This window comes from Aulonocara sp. 'chitande type north' Nkhata Bay, linkage group LG15, assembly GCF_057382095.1.
Source record: "Aulonocara sp. 'chitande type north' Nkhata Bay isolate Kocher_YH1m ecotype deep benthic linkage group LG15, A_spYH_male_GT1.1, whole genome shotgun sequence".
NCBI classification, from domain to species: domain Eukaryota; kingdom Metazoa; phylum Chordata; class Actinopteri; order Cichliformes; family Cichlidae; genus Aulonocara; species Aulonocara sp. 'chitande type north' Nkhata Bay.
The window spans coordinates 23,599,049-23,611,198 of record NC_141358.1 but is presented as its reverse complement, the minus strand read 5'-3'; positions in this window follow the sequence as shown (position 1 = coordinate 23,611,198).

Sequence of the window (12,150 nt, the reverse complement as noted above, 5' to 3'; positions counted from 1 at the left end):
CAAAAAACCAAACAGAAAACGACCCAGGGCAGGCGGCGGGGGCCCAGGACGGAGGGCATGGAACAGAAAACAAAGGAGCACAGCAAACACCGGAGCCCAAGAAAAACAACCCAAAACACAGTGCAGTTCAGGGGGCCGACCATGCGGACGGGAACGGTGGAGACGTGGAAACAGTTCAGGGGGCCGGCCGTGCGGAAGGCAGCGGCGGCGGCGAAGGAGACGACGGAGCAGTTCAGGAGGCCGGCCGCGCGGAAGGCAGCGGCGGCGGCGAAGGAGACGGAGCAGTTCAGGAGGCCGGCCGCGCGGAAGGCAGCGGCGAAGGAGACGGAGCAGTTCAGGAGGCCGGCCGCGCGGAAGGCAGCGGCGAAGGAGACGGAGCCGTTCAGGGGGCCGGCCGCGTGGAATGCAGCGGCGGCTCTCCAGTGTTAGGCATGCTGGCCATGGCCTGGTGGGCACAGGACCAGACGAGGCAGGACCAGGCGAAGCACAGGCCGGACCGGGCGTGGGTGCAGCTGATGCAGAGGCCGGACCGGGCGTGGGTGCAGCTGATGCAGAGGCCGGACCGGGCGTGGGTGCAGCTGATGCAGAGGCCGGACCGGGCGTGGGTGCAGCTGATGCAGAGGCCGGACCGGGCGTGGGTGCAGCTGATGCAGAGGCCGGACCAGACCACGTCCGAACGGGCTGACCTGAGCCGCCAGCGGAGACGAGGAGGTGCTGGAGGGGTTCCCCTGAGCCCCCAGCGGAGACGAGGAGGTGCTGGAGGGGTTCCCCTGAGCCCCCAGCGGAGACGAGGAGGTGCTGGAGGGGTTCCCCTGAGCCCCCAGCGGAGACGGATGCAGAGCCAGCAGGTGCAGAGACTTTTGGCTGAGGGGACGCTAACTGTAGCTGCACAGGGCACGCAGTCGGCTTAGGATGCAACGGCTGGGGCTGTGCAGGGCAAACAGTCTGTCCAAAGTTTGTCAGCACCACGCAGTCCTCAGCTGGCGGAGAAAGCTCACAAAGGCTTCCAGCTGAGGTTGGCAGTGTCTGAGCGGGTTGCTGTGCTATTAACTGAGCTGGTGACAGAGGTAATGACAGAGCTAATAATGACTGAGCCGTTGACTGAGTTATGGACAGCAATGCCAGTTGTAGTGGGAGTTGCGCTTGTGGTAGATTAGGTGTCTGGCTCTGGGCTGCTCTCCTCCGGGGAACAGGAATGGGTGCTGGGCCTGGCCGAACACCAGCCATCCCCACCCGAGGAACAGATACGGGTGCAGGGACGAGCTGGGCTCTGGCTGCCTTTACCCTGGGGGCTGGTGTAGGTGCAGGAGCTAGCTGGACCTCTGTCGCTCCCACCCGAGGAACTGAGACGGGTGCAGGAGTCGGCAGGGTCACGGCTGACCTCACCCGGGGAACCGGAACAGGAGCAGGCAAAGTCTGGGTGTCCATCAACCCCACCCGAGGAGCAGGTACGGGTGCTGGGATGATAGGAGCCTCTGCCAGTCTGGGAACAGAAGCAGGGACCAGCTGGACCTCAGCCACCCTCTCCCGAAGAACTGATACGGGAGCAAGGGAAGGCTGGGCCCACGCTGCCTTGGTTACAGAAACTGAAGCGGGAGAGCTGAGCTCAGGAGCAGAAACAGACACAGGGAAAACAGAGTTAGTGGAGCTAGAAACAGTGTTAGCGAACAGAGATTCATGGCGGGCCACTCCTAGCGACTCTGTAGGCCTTAAGCTGTCCATCTTAGGAGTAGCAGTCTCTAAAACAGTCATTGCACAGGAAGATCCAGGTTTAGCAGAGTCAGAGTCTGTAATACCGGGCACAAAGGGATCCGTTATGGACACAGGAGCATTCACACAGACCGTTTCTAAATATACAGGTTGGGGAGCAGCATAGTCCAGGAGTGGAGACACACCACACAGTCTCACACTCAGCAGGTACAGAGACCGCAGAACTGTTAACTTCACAGTGCTGTTCACAAGTATGCGGCTCAAAAACGGTCTTTTGCTTCTCTACGGTGAAATAATCTGTCTGTGAGTTAATTGCTGCTGACCTGGGAGGAGCACAGGAAACATAGTCGCTCTCAAACACGGGCGTGAGGGTAGGCACTGCAGGACCAGAATTAACAGACCCAGAGTTAATGGCCTCAGGGATGACGCGCACGGGGCTTATAGTGCCAGGAGTCTTTAATTTAGCATGAACAGCAGTCTCTAGAGTGGTGATGAAGTCAGTCTCGTGCGTAATAGAAGCGGAGGCGAACGTAGAAACAGTATGAGGCCTAGAAACACAGTCATATTCAACCTTTTTGTTCTTCTCTGGTGAGTTACGGACGTGAAAAACAGCGGACTCAGAAAACGAATACTGTCCGAGACGGTCGGGCTTGGAACTCGCATGGAAAAAGCAGTCAGATTCACTCACCACCGGAGCTTGCTCAGTAGCTTTAGCGTGGCGACGGCGTGAGCGTCGTGTTTTCCCGGGAACTGTGCCGTGAGTTCCCGAGGCAGTGGGCGCAGGCACTTCGGTGATGTCGGCTGGCTGAGCCGATGACGAACCAGGCTGCGCCGGAGAGACAGGGAGCTTGTGCAGCTCTGAGCGCGGAAGTCCCAGGTAGAGCGCAAAAGCCTGCAGCGGGGTAAGGCCGTTTGTCGTCGGCTCGAAACCACTCCCCGACCGCCGAGTAACCCTCTTCTTTGCGCGGGACGTGGGCGGCGACCGGAGAGGCGAACCAGAAGTCGAAAATGCCGGAGGAGTTGTGGCAGGCGATAGGCTGACTCCTCCAACTCTTCTTACCGTGGGGCGGTGTGGGGAAAAAGCAGCAGCCTTTGCCATTTGGACGCTGCGCGGCCCACCTAGCGCCCATAGAGTCCCATGAAAGGCAGACTCGTGCTCCCGGGCGTGCCGAGCCTCCTGCCTTCTCCTCTCGTTAGGGAAGGCGGAGTTTGCACGCTGCCGGTTCCGAACGGAGTTTGCTGGGTCCATTACTGGTCGTAGTCTTCTGTCATGGTCGGCTGTGTGGCAGGCAGGATGAGGACCCAATCGCAAAACTCACGGACTCAAGGGATGAACTCAAAAGGCAGCTTTATTGCTGACAGGAAAATACAAAACTTAAACTGGGCACAATAAACTAATACTTGGAGAGAGACACAGGGAAATCCACGCAGCATGAGGGAGACTACGACACAGAACTGAGGGAGACGCAGACATAAATACACAGAGGGTTAACGAGGGAAGTGGGAGCACACGGGGAACACAGCTGACACAGATAATCATAACGAGACAGGGCAGGAGTGAACACAACATGACGCATACTGACGAGAGACTGTCAAAGTAAAACAGGAAGTACAGAGGTTCAGACAGGAGGAGAGAGCACGGGGAGAACACAGACATAACAGGCTGGGGAAAACATGGAATAAAACACGAAAGGGGACAAGGGCTCATGAATACATAGAGGGGCACACAGGGGGTGAGAGTCACAAAGGGAAAGCACACAGGGAACCACATAACAGGGCAACTCAGGAAACAGAACCTAAACAGGGAACTGAATACAAAAATACAAGAGAACTAAGAATACTGGGCCAACACGGCCCAGGACCATGACAGGTTGTGTGGTTTACATGAAGAAAAGTAGCCGTCTGCCATGGCATTGACTGCACAGAAAATAAACTTTATATCTGACTGGTCCATTTCCTGTGCTGCTGTGCTCCATCATTTTGAGATTTAGCTGGCAGGAACATATTTGGGTGTGGTCACGTGCTTCTTTCAGTAATTTTCTGTGGTCTCTGTTTGCTGTCGATGTCTCTTGTATCATCTTGAAGACAGATGGATGCACAGCCAACTCTTGGTAAAGAGGCTCTCAGTCCTGCACTCTTTTCACATCGTTTTCCTTCAGCATCGGCTTTCTCATCTGGGCATTTGGTGTTACCTTCATACTGACCATTAAGCTCTTAAACATTTGACTCAGGCATGCATCAGTGCTGACTATACAGCAAAAAACTAGGTGGGCCAGGAGTTATGCAGACTCTAAATTGCAACATGGGTTGAATTACAACGGAGTCTGTTTTGACCTACGTGACCTATTTTATGTACGCAGTGTTCTCTCTATCACTTTATACTCTATCTTTAATTGTTCGTGAATGAGTGTTGTGTTTTTTTCATTCTTATGTGAGTTTGTATTGTTTTACTGTGCTTGTATTTGATTGAGGAAGCAGAGGGTGCGTGACCTTCCCACCTGTGTGGAAAAGAAAATCTTCATCAGAATTGTTCATGACTTTTAATTATGCTGCATCCGTTTTACCAAAATTATGTGCTCAGTAAAAGAGTTAAGGAAGGAAAAATCTGAAGCTGCACCAGTCAAACTGGTAGCGCTAAAAAGTTAAGACTTCGGAGGGAAATCCACATTGGAAATCTGATGTAAGTGGAAACCCATTTTAAACCTATAGCATAACTAAGTTATTACATTTCTGGTGAGGTGCATGTGGAAGATTAAAAGGGGTTTCTGGTTCGATTTCCCACAGACGTCACAGAAGGCACAAGTCTAAACGTGACTGGCAGGAAGAAAACTTATTGTCTAAACAATAAAAATAAAAGATTTTTCCTCACTGTCATTTTTGACTACACTCTAACTCACTCTCTAGTGCCAGATCAGTATCTGGCACTATAAAATGCTTGTCTTATGGTGATAGTTCTGTCCGTTTGTGTAGGTTTGCTTACAGAGAGACTGGAGAAAGGAGTTTCAGCCGTAGCAGTAGGTTGAATCCTGATTGGTTGATGAGCTGACCAGAGCAGGGAAGGAAGTGACAGCAGAATTCACTGGGAATGGGAGAAGTGCAAAAAACGTTAGTTTAAGTAAAAAAAAAAATACAGTGTGAGAAGTGGAGGCAGTGGCTGCAGTGGGCACTTTTCATTGTTTTAAATGCTCGGTTTCGATTCAGCTCTTTGTGTTTATAATGTCACTCTTCTCCACAGCTGACTGATGGACCAACAACAGTAGAAGCAAGAGTAACCCGTACTTACTTAGAGCTAGTGTCCTCAGTCGAGGCCAAATGTGGCCCACAAGAGAGCTGCATTCATTCCTATCTGGGATGTGCCATAATACAGTGAAATCTGTGTCTACACTATGGACAGGTCACAGGAGACAGTAGACAATAGCAGCAGCAAGTTTCCCAGCCTAGTGTAGCATGACAAAGGCATGGTTTAGGCTCATCTGATTCACTGCAGACTACATAAGGAAAAGGAAAAATTGAATTCTAACCTTAAAGATCAAGAGCGTGTGTCTCCTTAAGCCACACAAGGAGCTTGATGCTTCCACAGGAAAGGGACCAGAAGGCTGAAGACTCTGCCTCCCATTCTTCTTTTGGAAACTGCAGGAACCACAAGCAAGCCTGCAGTCTGAGAGCAAAGTGCTCTGATAGAATAATATGTCACTATGACGTGTTTAGGATTTTTGTGTGTGAACAGCAAAAGTGTTGGTTGTTTGACTTTATGTACTTCAGGACTGAGGGAAGCCAGCCAATCCTGCTGCACAATACTTATGCTCAGCTAAGCTGAATGGATCTTGGCTAAAGCGCCATATGAAGTGACATTAATCTTCACGTATTCCTAATAATGTTGAACTGTTTTAGGGTTTGACTATGTCAGTTGCTTTTGAAGTTCAGAGTTACATATTGCCAAGAGCCAACATCACATGAAACTAAAACTGTAGCTACTATATTCTAGTTTTAGTTCAGAACACTCTGCCGGTGTTGAACAGTTTGAAAAATAACCATAATGATGCCAGAAGATGACCGTGTGCTAATGGTTATAATCATGTTTCTTACCACTGAAAATCCAAGAAAGTGAGTGCAACAATTGTGCATCAATCTGGTGGGTTGCACTATATTTTTAGGTGGGCCCTTAGTATTCACACAATACCTACTCTGGCTCCTTTCATGTGTAAAACACATTTGGAAATACAGCAGAGCTCATTTAGGCAGCCCTCCTGCTAATAAATTAGGCTTGTTAAAGCCTCTTTTTTTGAATGTGGCTATCTCTTTGTGCTATTAAGTTACATTAGGCTGTGCAAGTGCCTTTCAGTAGCAGGTGGCAGATTTTATAAATGACTGGACCTTGTACCTGCAGCTTCACAGGTTTGATGCCTCTGACAGGTACAGCATTAGCCAAAGACACGGGCTCTGACGTAACCATTCACTCTGACAATAAACAGGTCAGGCCTTTTGCACAGCCCTCAGACATCTTCAAATGGCTCCCATTTTACCCGGGAACACATAATGACACATAATGGTCTGATAATTGTCTCGATGGCATCCGTCCTTTTAGAGAAGTTACCCAAGGTGAGAGTGAAAGAGAAAGAGGAAAAGATCTTGTTCGGCAAAGATGGAGCCATCAGTGAAGGGACTAGAAACACTGTGGGGGGGTTTTGTTTTTTTTCTGGTCAAGGCTTCGCTGGTGCCCACAGCCGATAACACCGTGAAAGTTTTATCTCAAAGGGTTGTATTTGTGGCATTATTATTTCAAGGCCTACAGTAAAGAAACCAACATATGACTGTCCTGAGTCACATTTCAAGCACTTTTCCTGTGGTAATAGAGCCACCAGAAGAAGCAAGTGATTTATTTCTAATTTGTTTTCCAGTGTTCCAGGACATAGTGTTTGTCTGGAGTGGTGTGAATTTTGCAGAGTGTGAATCCCACCTTCCGCTCACAGTTGTGATGCCAGTTGCTCCCCTGCAATTCCAGCTATTCAAAGAACACTTGAGTTCTAAACAAACAATCGGCAGTCTGAGATGCCGAGAAGTCATCAGAGACTTATTTGGTACTGACTAAAAAATCTGTTACTCAAATTTGGCTTGCTTTATCATCCACTTTGACGCTTATGGGGAATATAACGTAATACTGCATTCAGTAAGACTTGATATAAACACCTGAGACCTCATAAGGAATGTGTTTACAAAGGTCAGAAGTAAAAAGAGACAAGGATTGTTTTCTCATAGACTTTGCAAAGAAATCCTTTTGAAACTGGAAGAACTGGTTTGAGGAACTCCTGAATTGTCTTTGCTTTTTAGGCCCAGTAGCTATGATCATCTTTTATATAAAGTTAATAATATGACTGATCATTTATAAGCTAAAACTAGCAAAACGGTTTAGTAAATTGAACCCAAAGATGATTTAAAGGGAACATATTCCATTTATCTGCATCAGACTGGTGAGAAGTCCATGGTGTACCCCGCCTTTCTCCCTATGGCAGCTGGGATAGGCTCCTGGATGAATAGATATCCACAAATTTTTTAACTTCATATTTTTTTTTCATGCGCTCTACTAAAACAGCTTTGCTTAATTCACTTCTGCTCCCTTTAAGGCCGCCTTCCTTTTAAGCTAACTCCCTTCTGATTGGCAGCCCCTCACAAGCAAAACATTTTGAGTAATGGGTGGGGCTTCTGTGCTCACCAGTAGAGCTGTGTTTCTATGACGACCATATGACAGAGCAATGAAACACCTGAGCTTTTAGTTTACATACGCTGACCTCATTTTAAAACTTGTTTAATGTCATCATTGACCTTTCCAACATATATTTAAAACAGAAAATAAGAAAAAGTATAGCAGAAGGTTCTGCTATCATGAATTATTCAATTTTTCATTTGATTTGTTTCATCATTTTTTTAGTCATGCTACTGGTGTAGAGACCTGGAAGGGGGAAAAAACATTGCTACATAGGACAGTCGGTGGAGCTACTTCAAAAGCTGGTCGATTTTCCATCTGTATAAAACTATAAACATTTATGACACCTCTTCACAAAAGGAAAATATAAATAAATCAGATCTGAAAAAGCTTCAAGGTTTGGGCAGTTGCAAGCAATCGTGAAAAATCTGTTCTCTGATGAGGCTGCAAAAAACCCCCAAAAAAACAAACTACATTGATAAATATATAAATACTCGGGGTGCAACAATACTTTATCGATATTGAACCATTTGATACAGTGCTTTCGGTTCGGTACGCATATGTATCGAACAATGCAAAATTTTTCAACTTTTCTTCTGACGATGCTGTCTGTGTTGACAGCTCAGTGGATCTGCGTTCGACTACTCCGCTTAGGCTGCACTGTCGAGCGCAGATCCACTGAGCGCAGCGCAAGCTAGCAAGACAGAAGCTAAGTTCGTTGCAACATGGCAAATTGAACCTCCCCTACCCGCCTTCAGATCTGGCCTTTGGAACTATTTTGGTCTTCATGTGAAGTATGACCCTGAAGGTAAGCGCGTCATGGACAAAAGTAAAACAGTATGTTGGATGTGACACGCAATTAGGGTTGCCAACCGTCCCTTAAAATACGGAATCGTCCCGTATTTCGAAACAAAAGTACACGTCCCGTATTGAGCTAATAAGGGACGCACTTTGTCCCGTAATACAGTGAGAATCAAAAGTAGTCTATAAATGTTTATGGAATTAACGCTTTGTTTGAAAACATAATTCCCAGCCCCTCTCCTGCTTTGTGACCAATGAGCTGACACCACACTTATGACAATTCGAGTATGACAATTCAGATTACCGCTCATCTCATTGGTCGAGGAAAGGTCGCTTACGGAGAAAATACCGGAAGACAACAGATGACCACAACAACAAGCATGGCCAACAGGGAAACAAACGCCGACACTGCGGTGCAAGTCTCGGACGACAGTACACCTAAAGCTGGGCAGACACTGTGCGATTTTTTCAGTCACGTTATTCAGCTCCTGCTCAAACTGCACGATTGACTCGCAGGGGTTAGAAGTTGGTAGGTCACGATGCAGGTCTCACACTATACGGCCCGATGCTCTGATGGGACCTGAGTGCTCACACTGTGCGTCCATAAAATGAAGGTTATAACAGAAAATCTGTCGCTCTCCCTCTCCCTCTCTGTCTTTCACTCACACAGACACGCCACCACCACCATCAACTTTGCTAAATTGCTAATGAAAAACATTGATCAGGCAGCTGTGATTGAGCAGCGATATAGATCCAACTATTTTCACGGTTGTTGTGGTCGTGATCATTTTGTGAGGCCACATTGGAAAGCTCATCCGAGCCTTTTCGAAGTTCTACAAGTTGTGCCTCCATCGCTTGTGTCCAGATCACACGCTGCACTGCTGTGCTGCTCCGTCTTTTTCACCGACGTTTACGTGTTTGCGCGTGAGCAGTGTGAGCGCCTGTGGTGACACCCTCCCGACCAAGCGATTGATGATCGGGAGCTGGTTGTGAGGTGTTAATCACTTCTCGTTACCCCACGTATACTACACGACGCACGATGAAGGCCAAAATCGGTCCGATCACCAAAACGGTCGCACGACTCAAAAATCGGCTCAAAATGGGCCAAAAATCGCACAGTGTGAGCCCAGCATTAGAGCAGCAATGTTTGTTCCCCTCAGAGAAAGGGAAGAATGGGAAAAGGAAAACACCTGGCTGGAAAAAGTTAATATGGGCATGTGCAGTGAATATCAGTGCTATGTGGCCAGAAGTGTGATAATATAATTTATTTTGTGTAATAAACAACTGCAAGGATAGATGATTACAACAAATAGATGACTAATACATAAAAGTAATACATAGATGAATAATGATGATGAGTTATGATGCGTAATCATGGGAACAAGCGGGTTTACAAACAGGAGCAGCTGATTAGCATTAGAAAAGCTGAAATAATACCTCAACTGAAGCCAATTGTACTAAATGCACTAAATGTGCACTGTTACAAGAATGTTTTTCTTTCTATTGTTTTCTATTATTTTAAGTTAAGCAGGACAGAGTTCTTTTAAAGAAAGATTTACTTATATTCTCAAAAGTTAAGCATGACAGGCTTCTGTTTAAGAAGGAGACCTGTTTTATCGTGTTAATGTTGTCATTTTGAGCTAAAAATAAATGGCTAAATGATCATTTGTTTCACATGTGTTCATATCACAAAGAATAGAATATGCATGTACTTAAATCAACTTCAAGTCAAATGGTTAAAAAAATAATTTCACACACAAAAAAAGAGCTAGAAAATTCACCACACTGGGAAGGGTGAAGACAACTGGGTCGCCCGGCCCTGGCCACGAGGTGTCCCTTATTTATTTTTCAGGGAGTTGGCAACCCTACACGCAATGCTCAATTACATGGGTGGGAACTACTGCGTTAGCGCAGTTTGCTCGTTAACGTGTTGACGCTGTCCAGCCCCACACACGGGGCGATCCGCGGTAGCTCGTTAACGGAGATTTGTCGTGTTTTAAAGCAAAGGTGAGCGCTTCAGTGTTTTGATTGTTAGTTTCAGTGGGTCCTGTGGTCAGTGCTCTAAGGCAGTATAGTGACAAGGCAGTAATATCATGGTTAGGTGTCATGACATGCAGTGATGTGTAAATGTCCAGGCCTTTCTCGTCATTTTTTAGTGATTTGGAGGGCTAGTTCTCCAGGTTTTCTGATGGTATGATGAAGTTTTTCTTTGAACATTTTTCATCTATTTTCACTGACATTTCAATCATTCAAGCATTATAAAGGAGCCTAACACAGTATGTTTATCCTAACAAAGTACCAAAGAACTATTAGCTGAAAACATATATATCTTGCAAAAGCTCTCGCATTGCGCCTGGAAAGAGTTATCCATGTTTTGGTCAATGCAGACCAGACAGGATTTATCCGAGGGCGGCTTGCATCTGATAACATAAGACGGCTGTTGCACATCATAGATGCTGCTAACAGCTATCAAAATCCATGTGCAGTATTTTCACTTGATGCAGAAAAAGCCTTTGATAGGCTAGAGTGGGACTATATGTGGATGGTATTAAAACACTTTGGGTTTAAGCAGAAATTTGTTGCTATGATTCAAACACTATATCACTCACCTCTTGCTAGTGTCTTAACAGGGGACCTGGTCTCTCCCCCTTTCACGCTGCAGCGTGGAACGAGGCAGGGTTGCCCTCTCTCTCCTCTCCTGTTCTGCCTCTCTCTAGAGCCCTTAGCACAAGCCATTAGACAGTCCACGATTTCTCCCATAAGAATTGGTGGTCATAATCATATCATATCTCTATATGCGGATGATATTATTCTGTTTTTGGACAACTATGAGACGTCCATCCATCCATTGATTAAAAACTTTGACCATTTCAGCTCTCTATCTGGCTACAAAATAAACTGGTCGAAATCTGCTTTGATGCCTTTGAACGATAAAGCTACGAAAGTTTCCTTACCCGGTTGTGTTCAGATCAAAAGCACTTTTACTTATCTGGGCATTTCAATTCATAATAGTATTCCAAAGATAATCAAGGAGAATTTTACTACTATGCTAAATAAGATCAAATCCGACTTTCAAAGGTGGGACAATTTAAAAACTTCGCTTCAGGGTAGAATCAACACAGTAAAGATGAACATACTGCCACGGCTTAATTTCCTTTTTTTTATGTTGCCACTCTCTCCTCCTCTAACTTATTTTAAAGACATACACTCTGCGGTGTCTAAATTTATTTGGAATGGCAAAAGGCCTAGGATACGTTTGTCAACATTGCAGCGGCCCAAATTGTTTGGTGGCCTGGCAGTACCAAACTTTGAGTTTTATTACTGGTCATTCCAAATCAGGGCGCTTAGTACGTGGGTCAACCCAGAGACTACTACTGCGTGGAAAATGATCGAATCCGCCAAGGCAGCACCGCATAGACTACAAGATCTTCTGTTTGCTAATGTTCCCGCCAATACGCTCTACAACAACAACGAATTTGGACCTATTATTGCCAACTCTATACAGGTATGGAGGAAGATAGAACGGCGGCTGGGTGCTCCAGTTAAATTTTGTAAAAGCTCACCACTCTGGCATAATTTAAAGTTACTATGTGGCAGCCGACCATTTGTTCAACCCTCTTGGTTCTCACTCGGGATAAACCTTTTTGATGATCTATTCAACGCCCAAGGCCTTTGCTCATTTCAGGACTTAAGGACACGTTTTTCTCTTCCTGCATCTTCTTACTTTGTATATCTGCAGCTCAGATCCGCTTTAAAAGCATACGGTGTCCCCTGGGACTCTCCTCTTCCCTCTCATCCCATGTTGGACTGGATCCTGCCTAAATCTGGCAGACCCTCTGTTTCCAAAATCTACAACAAATTAGCTGAACATGGTATGAAGTCCCTGCCCATTGAATCTATTTGGGTCAGGGAACTGGGAGAACTACAGGTTAATATAG